At 40.9% G+C, this 20,155-nt stretch overlaps 1 long non-coding RNA gene across 1 annotated transcript in view; it reads right to left on the reverse strand.

Annotated features, from left to right (window-relative positions):
* Positions 1 to 7,296: 7,296 nt before the first annotated feature.
* The window catches only part of LOC148132969 (uncharacterized), a 29,598-nt gene continuing 16,739 nt past the window's right edge, over positions 7,297 to 20,155 (reverse strand). The window contains exons 3-4 of the long non-coding RNA XR_015747014.1: positions 7,832 to 7,906; positions 7,297 to 7,400 (exon numbers count right to left, since the gene is read on the reverse strand). This is a non-coding gene — a long non-coding RNA (uncharacterized LOC148132969). The remainder of the gene's footprint in view (positions 7,401 to 7,831; positions 7,907 to 20,155) is intronic.

Genomic DNA, 20,155 nt, shown 5'->3' on the forward strand with positions numbered 1-20,155 from the left:
CGAAGCCGGAGAAAGCAAAGCCACTGAAAAAGGGAGTGCTCTTAAAGTCGACCTTTAAGTGGTCCCGGGACATCCATCCACCTGCCCAGCTAGAGATGACTTTTTCAGTCTCCAGTTGCCTCTTTCGGCACAAGAAGCCTCCCCCAAATGGGGCAGCTGCTTTCCTCCTTCTCTGCCTGTTTGTTCTGTATGGCTGAGGAGGAGAGCAGCCACCCAGTTGGGGAAGGCTTCTTGTGCCGAAAGAGGCGGCTGGAGACCGAAAAAGAGTCACCTCCAGCTGCCTCTTTTTCAGTGCGAGAACCCTGTAGCTGCCGCTCTGCTTCTACAATGGGCTGGCGCATGTTGTGCTTTTTTAGGTGGGGCTGGAGAACACACGGCAGTTGCAGGCTTCTTGCAGTGAAAATTACTGATTTCCGGCTTTGCTCTGTGTCTCCAACGGTCCAGCGCTGCCCTGTTCTATGCACTGGGAGGGCGGGCACTGGGCAGGTGGATGGATGTCCCGGGACCACTTAAAGGTCGACTTTAAGAGCACTCCCATGGAAGAAGCCAAGAACCGAGAGCAAAAGTAGTGGTGTTAGGGGTGACAGGGGCGTGTATGTCCCTCCACAAGGAGTGTGAAGGGAGGCAGATACCACGCCTCTGAGGAAAAGAGGAGGTGCCAAAGCCCTGGCTGTCACCCAGCACTGACATGCCCCTGTTGCCCCTGCTGCCACTACTTTTGCTATCAGTTCTCGGCTTCTTCCATGGGGCGCTCTTAAAGTTGATCTTTAAGAGCTGGAAGACATTTCATTAGATCACCGCCAACTTATCATTGGGATAAGTGTGGCCCCTGAATACACGAGAAGTCTTGGGCAAAGTTGTCTAACTTTTAAAATACATCCGCATGGTGTCTGCCTCCCTTCACACTCCCTGTGCACGCCAGGATCGCCTAACTGGAGCAAGAGAGAGCAAAGTTGGCTGCTATGGGGCGAGCCCCTTGGCTTCCCCTCTTGCTCCACACAGTCGCCCTGTGCCAGTGCGGTTCTTTACTTGGGCAGCCAGATGGCCGCAGCAGCGCCTGCAGCAGCAACAGGCAGCGCCACAACAATGTACTACAGTAAGATTTGGCAGTGCAAATTTATCTCCGAAGGGCTTCTGGCAAAAAACAAAAGTAAAACCACCCCAAAACAAAACCCATTTGGCAGGCCGACTTGGCAGGCAGTCATGATCTTTAGTTGGACTTTGTTTTGTCAGCCCAAGGGCGAAGGAGGGGGGAAGGTACTTAGGAAATCATGTCTCTGCAGCATCAGTCATGTGATTGAATGGGGGTGGCCAACTCGACATCACTCGCAGCAAGGTGCCACACCACCTTGCCGAGTTGGCCATGCTCACCCAGTCATATGACCACCATACACACACACATATATATATACATATATATAACTTTTATATTCCTTTATATTATACTGTATATTTCACTATCTAATCCTGGAATATTGTAATATAATTTTCTTAGTGAGGCTGATTTGTTCCAAGCTTTTAATAATGGTTCTTGCATTGTCATAAAAGAAAGATACATACCTTCTATTTTGCAGATAATTATTCTTGTATGTGATATGCTACAATTGATAGCGATTTGCAACTTCTTGGAAACATTTATTTATTTTTATCATATAATGATGGAGAATAATGTATACATGTTTATTCAGAACCATTTGCATTTTGTGGCCTCCCACTGGATTGGATTCACCATTATATATGTAAAATGGGGCTGGCAGGAATAGTCATCTCTTTTTGTCCTCCTATAGAATTTCTTATTGTCCCTCATAAATGTTTCTGGGGATCAAACAGTGCTGTTTTACCAAGTTGCATACAGTTTATATAAATATCTTAAAGAAATAGAATAAGTTCCCAATTATATGAGGTGGGATTCAAGAAAAATGCTTCTGCTCAATTCTGAGGTGATTTCTCCTTCCCCTCAGTTTTTCCAATAATAGTCTGTTGTAAGTAGTATACTAGCCTGCCTACTTAGTACAGTCTTCTATTGTGTGTGTAGAACTGGGAGTGGGTTTATAGGGGCATCATCCTCTATTTCAATCAACTTCATTGCACATCTAAATCTGAATCCATTGTATTGTTTAAGGAAGAGGTTTTATATATCTGTATGTATTTTAGTTTCCAGGTAGAAATAAATCCCAATGTCCTAGGACCTCATAAATGAGTTTAAAATTAAAGCCATACATGAATTTGAGAATTAATCCTATTGAATTCACTTTTACTTTTAAATAAAAATATATACAATTGTTCTGTTAAAATTCAATAGTTATCTGAATTTTTAGCATCTCAAAAGAAAATGACATATTGTGTGTGTGTGTGTGTGTGTGTGTGTGTGTATATATAAATGTAGGTCCTCTTTTTATTCATATTTACTGGTTTTATGCAGAGTAACTGCAAATTGAAGACTACCTATGGATTTTAATTTTGGTGTAATGAACATAGTTTAAATTGCTATTAATCTGTACAATGTGGGAGTGGGAAATCATAGTGCTGACAGAGGAAATGGTGAAAATTCCTTCTCAACACCACTTGACAGAAAGCATCCAAACTATTATATAAACGTAAAAGTTAATCTTAAGGAGAGTCACATATGTTAGAATATATATGTTAAAACTCTTCTATGCAAATAATCCTCCTCCTGAAAAATATGTACTTTCAGAAATATTTTAAATGGAGTACATAATAAAATAATAGGTTACCACAATATTTTATGTCAGAATGTGTGTCTTCCACAAGTCTTTAATTTCTTATTAATTTGAATTTGGACCATCAAACTTATAGTATCTACATGCTACATACTATAATTATGCTACTAGTAATTATACTACTATTTGTAGTATACTATTAAAATTAGCAGTAGTAAAATATTAAATCCAAAACATATATCAATGCTAGAATGTTACTGCCTTCCCTATACCCAGGGGTGGGATTCTACCGGTTCTGTCCAGTTCTATAGAACCCCTTGTTAACTTTCTAAGCAGTTTGAAGAACCTATAGTTAGAAGCAATCTCCTTTTGTTTTTTTACCCACCCTTATTACATTCTTGCCATAACTCCTAGACTTCCTGTCTCCAGAGCTTCTGAGGCTTGGTTTTCTTAAAGGGGAAGGTTTGTTTTAAGATTTTTACACTGCTGTGGGAGGAAATAATTGAATAATGAAGCAAAGCTTTTAGTGGCAGGGAACCCAGTTGAGTGACATTCAGCAAGGCTTCTTGGCTATCTAAAAAGATTGACATTCAAATGTGAGTTTACATACCCTTTCTGAGTTTTGGTCTAAAACTGGTTTTTGGTGAAGGTTAATTCTGTGCTTGGTGACATTTAATCCTATGTTTATTGATGGGATAATTTCCCCTATTCAGCTTCAACAAGCAACAGCTACTGTTGTGATTTAATTATTTGTATTGTGTTTGAATTTTTTCCTCACTCATGGTTTCTTTTTCTATCTGGGGAGGGGGTCTTCCTCACTGCTTTAGTACTATCTGGAACTGTCCTTTTGGGGTATACTTCCAAGAGGCAGGATGCAAGCTTGGCACTGATTTTATTTACTGCCTTTCCTTAAATCTGGATGATTTCCTTAGGATATCTTGTGAGGTGAGTGAGACCAGCTGGTCTCTTTAAGTGGTGCAAATGGATCTAAGGATTGCTTTTCCTGGGTGTGCTTTTTCTGGAGAGCTTAAATGACCTCTCTGCTAAAGGGTTTCACTTTATGAGCAAGAATTGGCTGCATCATCACTGCATTTTAACTATTTTCATTTCTCAAGGTGCTCTGGCACCCTGCCTGATTTGTAAGTCTGACTTGCAGGTATTTTTAATCTAATGATGCAAGCAAAGAAGCTTTTTGTATTTTTGTACAGGTAATCCTTGACTTGCAACAGTTCATTTAGTGACCATTCAAAGTTACAATGGCACTGAAAAAAGTGACATGACCATTTTTCACACTTATGACCGTTGCAGCATCCCCACTGTCATGAGAGACCAGGTGAGGAGAAGCGCCCTTTGACATGAGTGATGTCGAGTTGGCCATGCCCACCCAGTCACATGCCCACCAAGCCACACCCACCAACTAAGTCACACCCACAGAACCAGTTGTTAAAAAAAATGAATCCCACCCCTGCCTATACTGACTATTATTTGTAAAAGTTAAAGAATGAGAGATAACAAAGTGTGAGACCAAGTATGAGACCAGGATTTTCTGTGTTGGATACAAAAGCTAATATTGCTCAAATGATGACTATTTCTTCCTCTCCTAAAATATGCTGCAAAGATTTCTTCAGTCTGGATGATTCTCATCTGAAACACACTGAGGGGAAACACAACCCAGTGAAGAGTAGAAATTCAAATAGACAATCTAATTTACCTGAATATTATTAGCAATGGAAACAATAGGATATATCACAAGCCATGTATCTCTGCAAATGCAAAGATATATTCCTCTAAATAGATTAATCTGAGGTGTTGGGTAGATTCATATATCTCATTAAACCATAATATTAGTTATTAGATTTTGGCTTAGTGCGTTCCATGTATCCAGTAAACTATAATTGATTCAAAAGCCGTGGTTAAACAAGACAATGTGCAAACCTGACAGTATAAGACATTTCTACTCATAGAGAAGGAAAACAAATTTTCACTATTTATATCATGCTGCAATTTCATTTTCTGTGTCATTCTGGAGAAATTGCAGAAGTCTTGGGAGAATAGACCAATGTGACTAACAATACAAAATGATGAAGTCCAACAGACATTGTCTATACCCAGACATACAAAAAGAGACTCTCCTTACAAAAAGAAAAAGAAAACCAACTGGAAAAGCACTGAAAAAAAATAGTCTCATTATTGTATCAGAAATAGCCTAAATCGACCTTTTGTGTTGGAAGGCATGTTTCTAAAGCACCTGTAGACCAGACAAGGAATAATGGATGGAAACTGAACAAGGAGAGATTTAACCTGGAAATAAGGAGAAACTTTCTGACAGCGAGAACAATCAACCAATGGAACAGCTTGCCCTCGGAAGTCGTGGGAGCATCATCACTTGAGACTTTCAAGAAGAGATTGGACTGCCATTTGTCAGAAATGGTGTAGGGTCTCCTGCTTGGGTGGGGGGATTGGACTAGATGACCTATAAGGTCCCTTCCTATCTGTGATCTGTTATCAAAACCTACAAGTTACGGTATTACATATGCAACTCCCAGCTTCCTCAGCCAGCTGTAGGCTCTGATTCTCCATCTTACATTAGTACAGAGGGACTGTCAGCCTTCAGGAAAAAAATTAGGGGGGGCTATAATTTACCTTATATGACTGTAAGTTGTAGAGTCGCCTTGGCGAGATGGACAGTATAGTAATCTAATAATAAATACAATTTTTAAAAAAAGTAACTTGGAGATGGAGAAGTCTTTAAGCCGTCATACAAGTGGAGTTCTACTTAGTGTTCTCTAGAGCTAGTTTTTTTTACTTATGCCATCCATCACAATAACACACAATGAAGGTATCAGAAATAGCATTGCCTTTGTTTCTATATAAAACATACATATGTTTAAAAAAAATCCACAATCCATTACTTCCTGCCTTATTTTGGAAAAGAATAACTTTTTATAGAAACATCAATAGTTGTAAGTCCCCACTGAAAAATAAAATGGCATCGCGCAACAGAAGAAGTCTAGCATGGTTTAGAGTCACTCATACTATAGCTGAATGAGTGAAATGTAAGGGGATATTTTCCAAGCTACTTGACACGTTCAAGTCAGCTTAATCAGATACCCTTTCATTTCCTGTAGTAGAGAGACCAGTATTCTGCTACTCACTATACACCAGAATTTATTTACATATTCTAAGAGAAGAGATGAATTCTCAAAGTGTGTCATTTGGTTGCACTTCTGTGTCTTTTAAAATCAAATAATCTGTGTAGGAAAAGGAGCCCCCACACCCAAAAGCAATATACTGTAATTCAGCAAGCAAGATAATATTCTCATTACAGAACTATAAGTTCCTAAATGTTTCTTTATAAGCTCACCTTATTAACTGTGTGGTAGAAGTTAAAAAGTGTACAGAAACATACAGATTTGAGGCTTTCTTCTTCAAAAGCACTGTACACAGATGATGGATTCAAAAATGTTTTAGGGGTGTAAGTTAATGCATTGTATGCAGACTGATGTCACTTTCCTTTTAAATTGTCCTTGCATCAAAAGCCATAACTCATATTTTTGTGTTTAGGAACATTTATAGGGTAATCAGATCTTTGAGGAGGAAAGAGAACAAATAAACAATAAAATCTGCAGAGCATTTGGCATAGGATATGCACACATATACTAAATTGTGGGCTTTATCATGTTCATTTATTCATTTGTGAAGTTGTTCATAAAGAATGGAGAAAAATCAGGCAGTTCACACTTTTTTCTTCTTTTTATAAATGTTCTTTTTTCCAATCTATATTGAGTGAGTGATGGGAAACAATATATACAAACTACAATTTCACAAGCAGCAGAGGAGAAAAGGTAAAATAAGCTGATAGTCACCATGGAAAGTTCTATTCGTATGAAATAATAATCTGTTCAGTTACATGATCTTCTCTCTAGTTTTTTTTTAATAAACATATTGAAATTTTCCAAGACATATTAAAATTTAAATTGAATTTTAGACTATTTCACACAGCATATAAAAGCTTTTTATTTCACTATTTGTGAACAAAACTGAAAGAACAGTTCACATGACCATCCATAGTTTACAAACAAATAGCTATTTTGGAATTTGCCTGGCTCAAATTAAAACTGCAGAAAAAGCAATTAATTATTGCGGGAGAATGGAAATTCAAGTTGCAGAAAGCATGGAATAAAGAAACTCAAAGAAAAGTAACAATGAATATGAAAAAGAATTATAGAAGAATATAAAAGAATTTTGGGATCATATTTATCAATGGCATACCTAGAATGTTTGAAGCAGATCACATTTTAATACCCCCCACCCCTTCCGTTGCTCCTGTGCCATGCCACCCACAGCAAACAGCTGATTGGAATGCTGGCAGCAGTGATCTGGCTGCACACCACCAACTCTCCAGATACCTCCACATTATCCACTTCACCAGACACTGCACCCCCTTATTGTCAGCACCTGTGGCAGACGGTCCCTACTAACCCATACTTTATTGATATACTTTATTCATTTAAAACATTCACACAGCCTCCCATCTTCAGACCAACTATGGGCAGCTTCCAATCACTCTTGATATTGCCAATGGTAGTTATCCAAGAATAGGGTATTTGATTACTTACTGAGAATCTTTGATAAGAGGTGCATTCCCCAGTTTAAAACATGGTTTTTCAACTCCACATGAAGTCTGTCTCAAAGAGAAGCTTTCTGCTAAATCAAAACCTGAAAGATGTAATCAAGCTGTATTATCAACTGCCCACTTAATATACTTTATCAAAACAGAGAAAATGGTTGATAGGCTCTGAAATGGATCTGAAATCTTGGCCACAACAATATCCAAATCCCAGTTTTCATTGTTAATAGTATATTCATAGGAAATTCTCCTAGTAGTTGACTTGGCAACCTCTGGGGAATGTACTTGTCATTTCCTTTTGCATCTGAATGAGCTAAAAATGCTGCTTTCATTCTTTCAATTAAAGCAAACATGAATTAAAATCAGAAAGATTCTAAACTTATTTGCAACACTCCAAATAAAATGTTCTCCTTTCATTAAAACACATTTCCAAAGATTAAAGGCACAATTTATTATTAAAATCAAGTTACGCATTGTAATAATGTTGGACATTATCTTATTTAATATAAAGAAAACTCACCTGAAACCCTTAAGTTGTCTTTGCACAGATGAGTGAAGTGATGTCCTTCTGCTTTCAATATTGGGCACTCGGTAGCTAAAAAAAAAGAATATAAAATGTTCTAAACTTTAAGAGAAAACTTAAACAGCAGATTCCACTGTCTGCTATAATATGCCTAACTTTAATATAAAAAATAATCAGTGGTGTGATAACTGAACATACTTGGACTTCCAAACAATTTCAACAGCTTCTTCAACAATCTTTGTAATTTCTTTGCAGTTGGTATGGTGTACAGTAAAATTTCAAAATAAGCATTAAATGTCCAGCTAAATTCCAGCATTGAGCCAATTGTAACTGATCTTGAAAAAGCTGGATCAGATCTACAGGTAGTCCTTGGCGACGACCACAATGATTTTTGGTCATAAATCATTGTGGCTTTAAGTTGAGGCACCAAGTGACCAGACTCAATTTTACAACATTTTTTATGATGGTGATAAAGTCAATCACAACAGTCATTAAGCAAACCACTTGGTCATTAAATGATATTTCCTAGCTGTACCACAGATAACCACAATGATTTAATACATATCGATTTTACAGAAGACAATGTTGAAAAAGCACTACGCAATCTAAAACCATATCTATCTATTGGACCGGATGGAATATGTGCCTACTTCTTAAAAAAGCTATCCACTGCCTTAGCCAAACCTCTAAGCATAATCTTTGAAAAATCTTTCAGGACCAGCTCCTTGCCTAACCTATGGTCACAAGCCACAGTCATCCCCATCTTCAAAAAGGGAGACCCCAGCCTAGTTGAAAATTACAGACCAATCTCCTTATGCTGCGTCATCTGTAAAGTCATGGAATCAATTATTAACCAATCCATCATCCTCCACTTAGAGACAAACAACCTACTCTCCAATAAACAATTTGGTTTCAGAAAAAAACTATCCTGTAATCTGCAACTCTTACACTGCAAAAACATATGGACAACACAACTCGATCAGGGCAAAGCAATAGATGCAATCTACATAGACTTCTGTAAAGCCTTTGATTCAGTGGTACACGACAAACTACTCCTGAAAATAAAATCCTATGGTATCTCTGGACAACTGCATAACTGGATAGAAGCATTCCTGGCAAACAGACAACAAATGATCAAAATTGGGAGCGTCCTATCAAATTCTGTACCTGTCAATAGTGGTGTCCCCCAAGGCAGTGTTCTAGGACCAACTCTCTTCATACTCTACATAAATGACCTCTGTGATCATATTAAGAGCAACTGTGTTCTTTTCGCTGATGATGTAAAGCTGTTCAATACCACAGACAATACTGCTACCCTACAAAAAGATCTTGACTATGTATCAGAATGGTCAAACTTCAAATCTCAACAAATAAATGCTCTGTCTTACATATTGGCAAAAAAAATCAGAAAATAAAATACAAGCTGAATAGTCAAGATCTTGTTGATGACCCAAGCTCTGTAAAGGACCTTGGAATACTCACCTCTAATGATCTAAGTGCTAGAGCCCACTGCAACTACATAGCCAAAAAGGCATTAAGAGTTGTTAACCTAATCCTACGTAGCTTTTTCTCTGGTAATATCACACTACTAACTAGAGCATACAAAACATTTGCTAGACCAATACTCGAATACAGCTCATCAGTCTGGAACCCACATTACGTATCTGATATTAGCACAATTGAGAAAGTCCAGAAATATTTCACAAGAAGAGTTCTCCACTCCTCTACTCGTTGTAGAATACCTTATTCCACCAGACTTGAAATTCTAGAACTAGAAAACCTTGAATTACGCCGTCTTCGGTCTGATTTAAGCATGGTATATAAAATCATACATTGCAATGTCCTACCTATCAATGAATACTTCAGCTTCAACCATAACAACACAAGAGCACACAATAGATACAAACTCAAAGTTAACCGCACCAAACTTGATTGCAGGAAATACGACTTCAGCAATAGAGTGGTCAATGTCTGGAATACTCTACCTGACTCTGTGGTTTCTTCCCCAAACCCCAAAAACTTTAACCTTAGACTGTCTACTATTGACCTCACCCTTTCCTAAGAGGTCTGTAGGGGCGTGCATAAGCGCACCAACGTGCCTACCGTCCCTGTCCTATTGTTTCTCTTATTCTTTTTATTTTTCTTATATGTACCCATTTCATGTATTCACAACTATGTATACACTTATACTTACTATCTTGTAAACAATTGGCAAATCAAATAAATAAATAAATAAATAAAATAAACAATGCACATTTCCCCCCGTTTTCTCCCAGAAAATGGTAAAAAAAACCACAAATTGCAGATATATGCCTGTGGGTTGCTGCAACCAATTGTAATTGCTTGCCAGTTCCTAAGCACCTGAAATATAATCACATGTCCCCAGATGTGTGTGTTTGTGTCTGAGGCAATTGGAATTTTGAGGATGCTTTTCTGAAATCTGTCATAACTTTGAACAGTCATTAAGCAACCAGTCATTTAATGATTGCTGGTAGTTATTTGGATGGCAGATCACAAGGACTATAGTCAGTACTGAGAACTCTAAAAATCATTATGGAATTATTCCAGTGACATGTCGTTCCACACTATTACACTGAAGAAGACTACATGGACTGCTCCATGAAGCTGCCAGGCGTTAAACTTGACTCAGAAAACATTTGAACTAGAAATACATTTACTTGATAATATAAACTAAAAAATCTAGTTTAAAATTAAAACTTCAAGAAATCGCTAAAAATAGAATGTTCTCCGTTAGACTGCTGCAAGAATCAGGACAGGGAAAACTCCACCTCCTTCATCTTGGGATGAATCTGCCAAGCTGTTTAGACCCGCCTCTGTTGCCATGGTTACCCAGCTTTTGACTCAGTCCCTCGTCAAGGCTGGATGTGTCTTGGCTCTCACAGAGCATAACTTCGAGTTTTAAAGTGTTTTCCTTCAAGAGATTAATATCAGGGGTGGGATTCAAATTTTTTAACAACCAGGGGTGTGGCTAGGTGGCCATGGCTAGGTGGGTGTGGCCATGTGACTGGGTAGGCATGGCTTTTTTGCAGCCCCCCTTTTTTGGGGGCCTTCTGGGCCTCAGAGAAGCCTCCTGGGGGGGGCACTTTTGCTCCCAGAAAGTTTCCCTGGGGCCCAGGAAGGCAAAACATGGAGCGCAGAGAGGGCACACAGCACCCCCCCGCATGCCCCTTTTTGCCTCCTGGGCCTCAAACAAGCCTCCTGGGAGAAGCAGTAAGACAGTGAAGGGATCCCAGCACAGCTGATCATTGGAACAGCTGATCATTGGGAGGGAAGAAAAAAAATCCCTTAAGAAGTGACTGGGCAGGGGAGAATGCAGTCAGCAATGTCGGGCATTCACGTGTTGTTGCACATGCATGATAAGGACTGACGGGGAGGGGAGGGTGGAGAGGGGTGGGGCCAGCCAGGGGCACAATGTGCCGGTTCTCTGAACTGTGCAGAATCATAACAACTGGTTCTATAGAACTGATCTGAACCGGTAGAATCCCACCCCTGATTAACATCGACAAACAGCTCCCGGGGATCTGGTGGCGCCAATACTATGGGGGAGAATGAGGCTTCGCTGTTCTCCTGTGTTAATTCCAGGGCCAGGACTTCGGCCCTGGGCGCTGAGGGAAGTCACAGACAGCGGAATCAGACAGTTGAATCATGAATGATCCTGGCAAAAGACCCTCAGCTCATGGCAAAGTTTTTTGGCTGAGAAACAAATGCATCAGGCCCTAGAAAGACAATTTGCAAAGGGCCTAGAAAATCTAGAGAGGCGGGGCCAACTGTCACCCCACTTGGGTGAGTTTCAGGATTCCCACTGAAATGTATCCACCTCAGGAGAAGTAGATCCAGGCCCCAGGCAATGTTTCCAGGCCTGGTCACCAGATGGGGCTGGTGAGATAGACTTTTCTCTTCCCCAGGATCTTAGTAGAGCAGTCCCTTGCAGCAGGCCAGCTCTCTGGGCTTCAGAGGCCTCTAATATATGTAGCAATCCACCCAAGGGCTGGCAGAAGCCTGCAACTGTAGCTACCTTTACCCCCACTGCGGCAGGCCTAGGGCCTGGGGCCTACCCAGGAACAGATGTCCCAGATAATATGAGAGAGGTGGTGTCTGTGGCCATAAGACAGGGGATTGTGGATGGAATTCAACAAGAGTTTAGGACCTACTGGGTCAGCTCCTGGACTATTTGTAAGCCTTCCTTCAGGAGGAAGTTCCACTTGGGAGAGCTGGTTATACTAGGACTGGTGCAGGCCTTAAACCCTTCCTACAGTGAATGGCTAGAATACCAGGAGGCGTGTTCCATGGGTCAATCCAAACACAGCCATTCTTCTGGTTCAGAAGAGGAGGAAGGGGAAGTGAGGGATTCTAATTTGTCTGAAGGTGAAGGCAGGAAATCTGAACAGCCACTGTTCATGGATTTATTTAAGCCAACATTGTTTAAATCCCTTTTGTATAAGGCCAAGAACACTGCCCATCTAGCCCCAGATGAGACTACTACAGAGGCTTCCCCAGACTTGTAGTCCTAGGGAGACTCCTTTTTCCTGCAGCCTACTATACAAACAGAGGTTTTACCATTGCCCAAACTTTTTCTTGATGTGCTGCTTAAACAATGCACCTTTCCAGGTGGTCTACTGGTCCTAGCCCTACCACTGACGACAAAAGATTTTATAACGTGGGCCCAGATTTGGCCAAAGCTTTACAAATGCCCACTGTAGATCCCTTTGTAGATATTTCAGTTTCGACTTCAGGAACCCCTACAGAGCCAGAGGATGTGCTGAAAGGGGATAACAAGTGGTCTGAGTAGACCTTACAGAGGACCCATCAGGCAGCTGCCTGGGTGGTCTGGGCCTCGACTGTGGCCTCATTCTTCATGTGAGCTTTGGTTCGCTGGCTAAGACAATTACAAGAGTGCATACCAGCAGGGGATATCCGAGCGCACCAAGATTTAAATAAAATAATTGCTATCACTGAGTTCACAGCGGACACAACACTTAATTCTGCAAAGTTTGCTACCAAAGCGATGGCATCCTCAGTGACAGTGCAGAGATTGTTATGGATTCTAGGAGGAAATGGAAGGTCGCTTCAGCACCACTCAAGGGGGACAAGCTCTTTGGAGATTCCCTGTAGCCCTTCCTGGTGGAGACCAGGGACAAGAGGAAGATACTCCCTTCCATCTTCAAAAGGTCTGAACAAGACCGCCTCCATACTTCCATCCCTCTTCTTTCTGCCAAGATTCTGGTTCCAGATTTTCATGCTTTCAGAGGGCCTTTCTGGCCCAGCAAGAGGTAGACAACTATGACCATCCCGTGGCAAGCAGCCCTTTTGAGGCAGAGGGGGTTGTCACTTCTAATGTTCCAAGTGACTGCATGTCTAACTCCCCCATCAGAGGCTCCCTGTCCATCTTTGCTTCTTGAGGGGAGAATATAACATCTGACGCCTGGGTTTTGCAGACTGTGAGATCAGGCCTTTGCCTCGAATTCCTCTCCTCTCCTCCGAGATTCTTTATATGCTGTCCCATCTCTCAGGACAATGACAGGAGGATCCTCATGGAAACCGCCATTCAACATTTAGTGGATATCCAAGCTATCCAGGCGGTACCAGGATCAGCATGGGCAGTGTTTCTATTCCCAGTTATTTGTCATCCCAAAGACCTCGGGGGATTGGAGAGCAATCCTGGACCTGAAATGTCGGTAACAACTATATCCTTTACCGGCATTTCAAAATGCAGTTGCTCCAGACCATCTTAGAGACCATTAAGGAGGGCGACTTCCTCAAGTCAATAAATCTTTTGGAGGCTTACCTCCATGTGCCAATTTGGCCTTACCATTGCAAATTTCTCCGGTTCCATTACAATGGACAGCATTACCAGTATCGGGCCCTACCCTTCAGGCTTTCTTCAGCCCCAGAGTATTTTCAAAAATATTGGCTGCTCAATGTTACCTGGATGATATATTAATACAATCGTCCTCGGACCTCACTGCCAGGAGAGACCTTCAACTTACTTTACAGGTGCTGCAGTTGTATGGATTTTTTGATAAATATCAAGAAGAGCCATCTGCTTCTGACCACCTGTCTTCTCCATCTGGGGGAAGTCATAGACACGATCTCCAACAAAGTTTTCCTGTCTCCAGACAGACAGGAGAGTTTGCAGTCTTTAGCGAAGCAGATTCAACAGCAACACAGTGCCCCTGGCTCTACTGTCACAGCTCCTGGACAAGATGGTATCTTGTATATCCATCATCTCATGGGCTCGACTCCATGCCTGGTTGTTACAATGGTTCCTCCTGCCCTATCAGAGGTCATTAAGATTAAGATCCTGGTCTCTCTTTCGGTTATCCAAATTTTCCAGTGGTGGCAGTCCCAAGCCATCAGCAGGGGACAACTTTTCAAGGGACCCAGCCACATCGTTATCACCACTGAGGCCAGCCTTTATGGTTGGGGAGCACATCCACAATCAGAGACAGTGCAGGGTCAGTGGTCTCAGTTGGACTGTACTCGGCCAATCAATTGGCTGGAGCTCAGCGCCATTCACCTGACCCTCAGGCAGTTTTGGGACAGAGTAGCAGGGACTCATGTTCTAATATCTAATGGACAATGTGTCCACCAAGGCCCGCATCAAGGGGGAACCAGATTCAAGAATCTCATGCAGGAGGCAGAGAAGTTAGATCTTTGGGCGGAGAGGCACCTGCTGTCCCTCAGGGTGGAACACATTTCAGGAGTCAACAACGTACAAGCCGGTTGGCTCAGCAGAGCCAAAATAGACCACTTAGAATGGTGTCTCCATCCGGACTTATTCAGGGAGATGACAGAGATTTTCGGAACACTGGCCGTGGACTTGTTTGCTTCTCCATTCAACCCCCAACTGCCCAGGTACTTCACCAGGTTCACCACACTGGGGTTGGAAGGGATCAATGCCCTTCGGAGCCAGTGGCTTCAGGGTCTCCTGTATGTCTTTCCACCTCTTCCTCTCATTCAGCTGTAATCAGGAAGCTATTGTCGGAAAAGGCAGAGATTTTGTTCCTGGCCTCCCATTGGCCCAGACATCCCTGGTTCATGGATCTGGTGAACCTATCAGTGGCTTGACCTTGGAGGATTCCCTCAACAGGATTTCCCTCATCCAGGGGGCCCTGCTCCATCTGGAGCCTCAATGGCTCCATCTGGCCATCTGGCAATTGAGTGGGGATCTTTAGCCAAGGAAAGTTTCTCTTCCAAAGTAATTGCAATGATCCAGGGCTCTGGAAGACCATCAATTAATCACATATATGATGCCACTTGGAGGCCTTTTGACCTATGAAGTACTAAGACTAAACGTACTGCCACTTCGGCTTCTATAAGCAACATTCTGGAGTTCCTCCAGGACAGGCTGGACAGAGGGCTCTCGCCCAACACTCTTTGCAGGCAGGTGGCAGCTTTGTCCTCAGTTTTATCTGCTGGTACATTGGAGTCTCTTTCTCACCATCTCTTGGTTCGTAGGTTCCTCAAAGGAGCGACGAACTTGCAACCACCTATAGTCCATAGCTATCCTACATGGGACCTGTTGAAAGTCCTGCAGACTCTTACGGGGGGCTCCCTTTTTGAGCAATTGAGATCTATTGGCCTGAGGTTCCTCACAATCAAGGTAGCTTTCTTGGTAGCTATCACATTGGTGAGAAGGGTTTTGGAGCTGGCAGTGCTCTCTGTTAGGGCAGACTTATGCATTTTCCACCATAACAGGGTGGTGCTGAGGTTAGAAAGGTTTTGTTCCAAAAGTTAATTCTTTGTTCCACAGAGTGCAAGAACTGGTTTTGCTGGACTTTTGTCTGAATCCTAGCCATGTGCTTGAAAAGAAGTGGCACATTCTCGATGTATGCAGAGCGGTACACATATATGTAAAAAGGACTTCTTCTTTCCGGAAAATGGAATCACTTTTTGTGTCTTTCCAACTGGCCACATTAGGCAACAGGGTCTTTCCATCTACAATGGGCAGGTGGATTCGGTCCTGCATATCTACGGCTTATGAGACTCAGGGTCTCCCTGTACCCAATAGACCTTCTGCTCACTCCACAAGGAGTGCAGCTACAACAGCAGCCTGGGCTATACAGGCTTCTATAGAGGAAATCTGCCAAGCTGCCACTTGGTCATCACCTTCCCTGTTTATCCATCTGGACACTTTCCCTTCTGCGCATGCAGTCTTTGGCAGACGGGTGCTCCAGAGGGTTCTCTTGGAGCAGATGGACTTGGACAGACCTAGTCCTCCCAGGGACATGCCGGCTTTGGTAAGTCCCTGTCCTGGATTCTCGCAGCAGTCTAACGGAGAAAGGGCATTGGCTTAACTGAGACACCCATTCTTGTTGGACTGCAAGAGAGTCCAGCCCCACCCTAGGGAGGTCTGGTAGCTTGGGGGGGGGGATCTTATTTTTTCACAGAAATCATGTCACATCTGTCAAGATCACTTCACCAAAAGCTTTGTAACCATGGCAACAGAAGCAGGTCTAAACAGCTTGGCAGACTCAGTCCCAAGATGAAGGAGGCATCCAGGAGGATGTCCTGGACTCTCTTGCAGTCCAACGAGAATGGGTGTCTCAGGTAAGCCAACAGCCTTTTCTGCCCATCCAAATCTGTAATCTATACTCACTGCAGCCCATTAAAACAAAAATAAGTGAAGCCCTAATTGCCCATCCTAGAACATTATTAAAGTGCAAGCTTGCTATTTTTTTAAATATTAGTAATATCAACATAGAATATGTGGCACTTTACACTACCCTGAAGTGTTTATTCTACAGCATTTGAAGTAGAAGAGCAAGTTGATGAAAGAAGTAAATGAGATTCAATTTATATAATTCATTTTAGTATACACTTGAAAAAAGCTTGACTTGGCAGAAAGATGGGAAGGGGTTTAAAGGAAGAAGGATGGTATCTTTGTTCTTAAACAGAAGTCAGTAGCTAAAGGGTAGAAGAAAGAAAAGCTGAAATTCTCATGAGAAAAAAATGAAGAGATATGGGTAGTTAAACTGGAGTTTTTAGACAGGGCTAGATTAGAAACTGACAGCAGCAAGGTATAAAGAGAAAGGTATTTCAGAACTTTGAAAATGAAAATTGAGGAGCCAATCAGAATTTTGTCTAGTCGTTTGTGTTATAATGAGGAAGGAAGGAAGGAAGGAAGGAAGGAAGGAAGGAAGGAAGGAAGGAAGGAAGGAAGGGAGGGAGGAAGGAAGGAAGGAGCAAGATTAAAAAACAAATAAAAGCTGCTTGCAAATGTCAATGATACAGAAGAAAAGGTATTCAAGGTTGCCTTCTCTAAGTGCCTGCAAGTGAAAAAATTATTCTGTCTGGAGAGATGGCTCTCCAGTTTGTTTTGTCTTGCTAAATGGTTTAGTCTTCTTTCCAACTACGGAAGAAATACATACAAATATCTACATTTATTTATTTATTTGATTTCTGTAGCTGTCTATCTCAACAAGTGACACTGGGTGGCATATATGTATATGTGCTTTCTTCAATATATTGTATGATCATTCTATTTCTCTGTTTATGTAAGGAAATATTTCTGAAAGAATGAACCAATGGGACACAGGTTGTTTAATATAACCCCTCTCGCTATGTGAATGACATTTCACAAGAATTGATTAGAAGAAAAAAAATTCAGCTTGATCAGTTTTCAGATTGTTTCCCCTACTGCCCAAATTATATGAGATTTTAAAGGCATATAATATTTTAATTTACATTTTTTAGAATGCAGATTTATTTTAAAATGGTGACTAAGCAAGAAATAGAACTGGAGAAAATTCACCTATAAAGCTGCTTAGGCTATTAAGGAAAGAGGGTATAAAAATAGAGTTCCATCAGAAATTTGTCTCAAGAAAATTGTTAGAAGAATAGTGATTCAGGAGTTCTTTAAGAGAACCTGAAATTCATGTGAAAAAATAAAATATGCATACAGAAATTTGTGGGTTTTAGGAAAATAACCACAATCATATGCATTTTAGCAAAAGGCAACACCCAGCTGCAGTTAATTGTAGAAAAATTGCATGCAAAGATATGTACAGTAGCTGGGGGAAAAAAGTGGGATTTGAAGTGTCTTCAGAGATGGCATTCAGCAGGTTCTGATCAGTTCTGGTGAACCGGTAGTGGAAATTTTGAGTAGTTCAGAGAACTGGCAAATACCACCTCTGATTGGAGGTTTTACAGTATCCTTCCCCTGCCACACTCACCAAGCCACGCCCACAGAACCAGTAGTAAAAACTTTTGAATCCCACCACTGAGTATCTTCCTGCCAGCTTCCTCACTGATGTTACTTGTGGGAAGTTGGGAAGGAGTGGCCGAAATCACTCGTCCTTGACTGACCTGTGGGACTACTGCCACTTTGCTGGGAGGAAGGGGGAAGAAAGGAAGTTGTAGACCATGAGAAAAGTTGTATCCCTGCTCCCCATTCTAACATGTCCCAAGGACTCTCTCCCACAAGGCAGGAAGAGGCACACCTGTCAGGTACAAGTGCCCCAGCCAGATTTACTCATCAGCAGGCATCTGAGTCATTCATTCATCCTTCCCATACTTCCCATCACTGTTAAAGATATATCAAATTTCATCCTTGCTTATTTGGCCTTATGGCCAGCAAATTGGCTGCAGAGGCCAGAAGGAAGCAGGAAAGAAGGCAGGGAATATGGTCCTCCCATGTTCCCATGTACCATGCAATTATGTGTTTCTGGGAAGTGTAATTGGAACCTGCAATATCTCTGAAGCAGCCACAACTTCCCCAAATTTCATACTCCATGGGAGTCATGAGACCTGGCATTTTTTAAGTAGCTCATTTGGTTTATATTGATTCAATAACTTCTGCAGCATACCTTCCATTTCACTCGTCTAAAACAGATAATGTGAGTTTAGTAGTATATTGATACTCTCCACTTCTTGATATACTGAATATATACTTGATATACATAGTCTATGTTCCTGTGAGCGATTTTAGAATAACAATTCCTGTAATGCTAATTTTTCCTTTTCATTCTTGTTTAAAGAAATTATGTAAAGGGCTTAGGACTCCTTATGTCCAACAACATAAATCTCCAAACACAAAACAGAAGAGGGCCAAATTTAGGAGGGCTGGAGAAGCCAACAAAAGTTTGAAAAGGGGCTGGATGCAATTGAGGGCTGCCAAAAAAACAAAACAAAACAAAACCCTGCAGTTAACTGTGATTTGGAATATTGACAACTGTTTCATTCTAAACCCCTACCCACAAAGTAGAGCACTATCAGCCCGCCTTCCACCCATACCAAACATAGAGACAATAACTTACCATGGTTATACCTTCACACAAACACACACACACACACACACACACACACAGAGGCAGCATATATCTATTTGCTTTGAACATACCCTCACAGATACACATGGGTTAATAATAAGATAGACAGATAAAATACCATACTTTGATACATAGGAGAAAAGTAAAATGATTCTTACACTTGCAAAGGGATTGGGAAAAATTCCAAAAGCCCTGCTCTGGACACTTTACCAACCAACAACTAAATTGTGTACCTCCTAAGGTCACAATATTCAACAAATATTGGGAGACCTTGGCTTCTGTTGGCTGTGTTTTTGATTGCTATTTTTTATAAATTTACAAACAAATCTTTTTTGTATAATTTTAAATTGCCTAAGTACACAGAAACCAACAGCAATACTAATGTAATGTGATTCAATTATCTCTAATTAAAGGAAGCATGCAGAATGCTTTGTAACCCCAAATAATTAAGGATTGAATCACAGTTGAATAAATAACTTCAGTAGATAGAAATGACTGTATTTATCTGAAAAGAAGACAACTTTGAATGAAAGTGTCATCCTTGGAAAATTAGGATAATAATTGATTCCTCCCATTTTAAATATAAATCATTTAGAACCAAAACTTTTTTTTTCAGATAAATACAGTAAATAATATTATAACTTCTATGTTGAAATCACAAGAACTAAAACCTACTGAATTTGGAGTGGATTGTAATCAATATTTAAAGTAATATTCAACTAATTTTATTATGCTTTTACTAAAATAAAATAAACTACATATTAAAAAACTATACATGCTACATTTATATCAGAGGAATAAATCTTATAATTGCATTATCAAGCCCAGGACCAACTATTATTTATCAGGAAGAGTACAAGGTTTGTCATAATGCTGAATTAACACTACAATGGTATCGTAGTACTCAACTGCTTTGAAACTCATTTAATTTGGTACTCAACACATTTTGACACAGTACATTTTGTTTAGGTACTCATCATTTGTGTGGTACTCAAGCTAGAACTTGTCAGTGTCATCTGCCTTGTGACTC

This window comes from Notechis scutatus, chromosome 1 (assembly GCF_049901735.1).
Source record: "Notechis scutatus isolate UNSWTSFEM ecotype Mainland chromosome 1, rNotScu1.2, whole genome shotgun sequence".
NCBI classification, from domain to species: Eukaryota; Metazoa; Chordata; class Lepidosauria; order Squamata; family Elapidae; genus Notechis; species Notechis scutatus.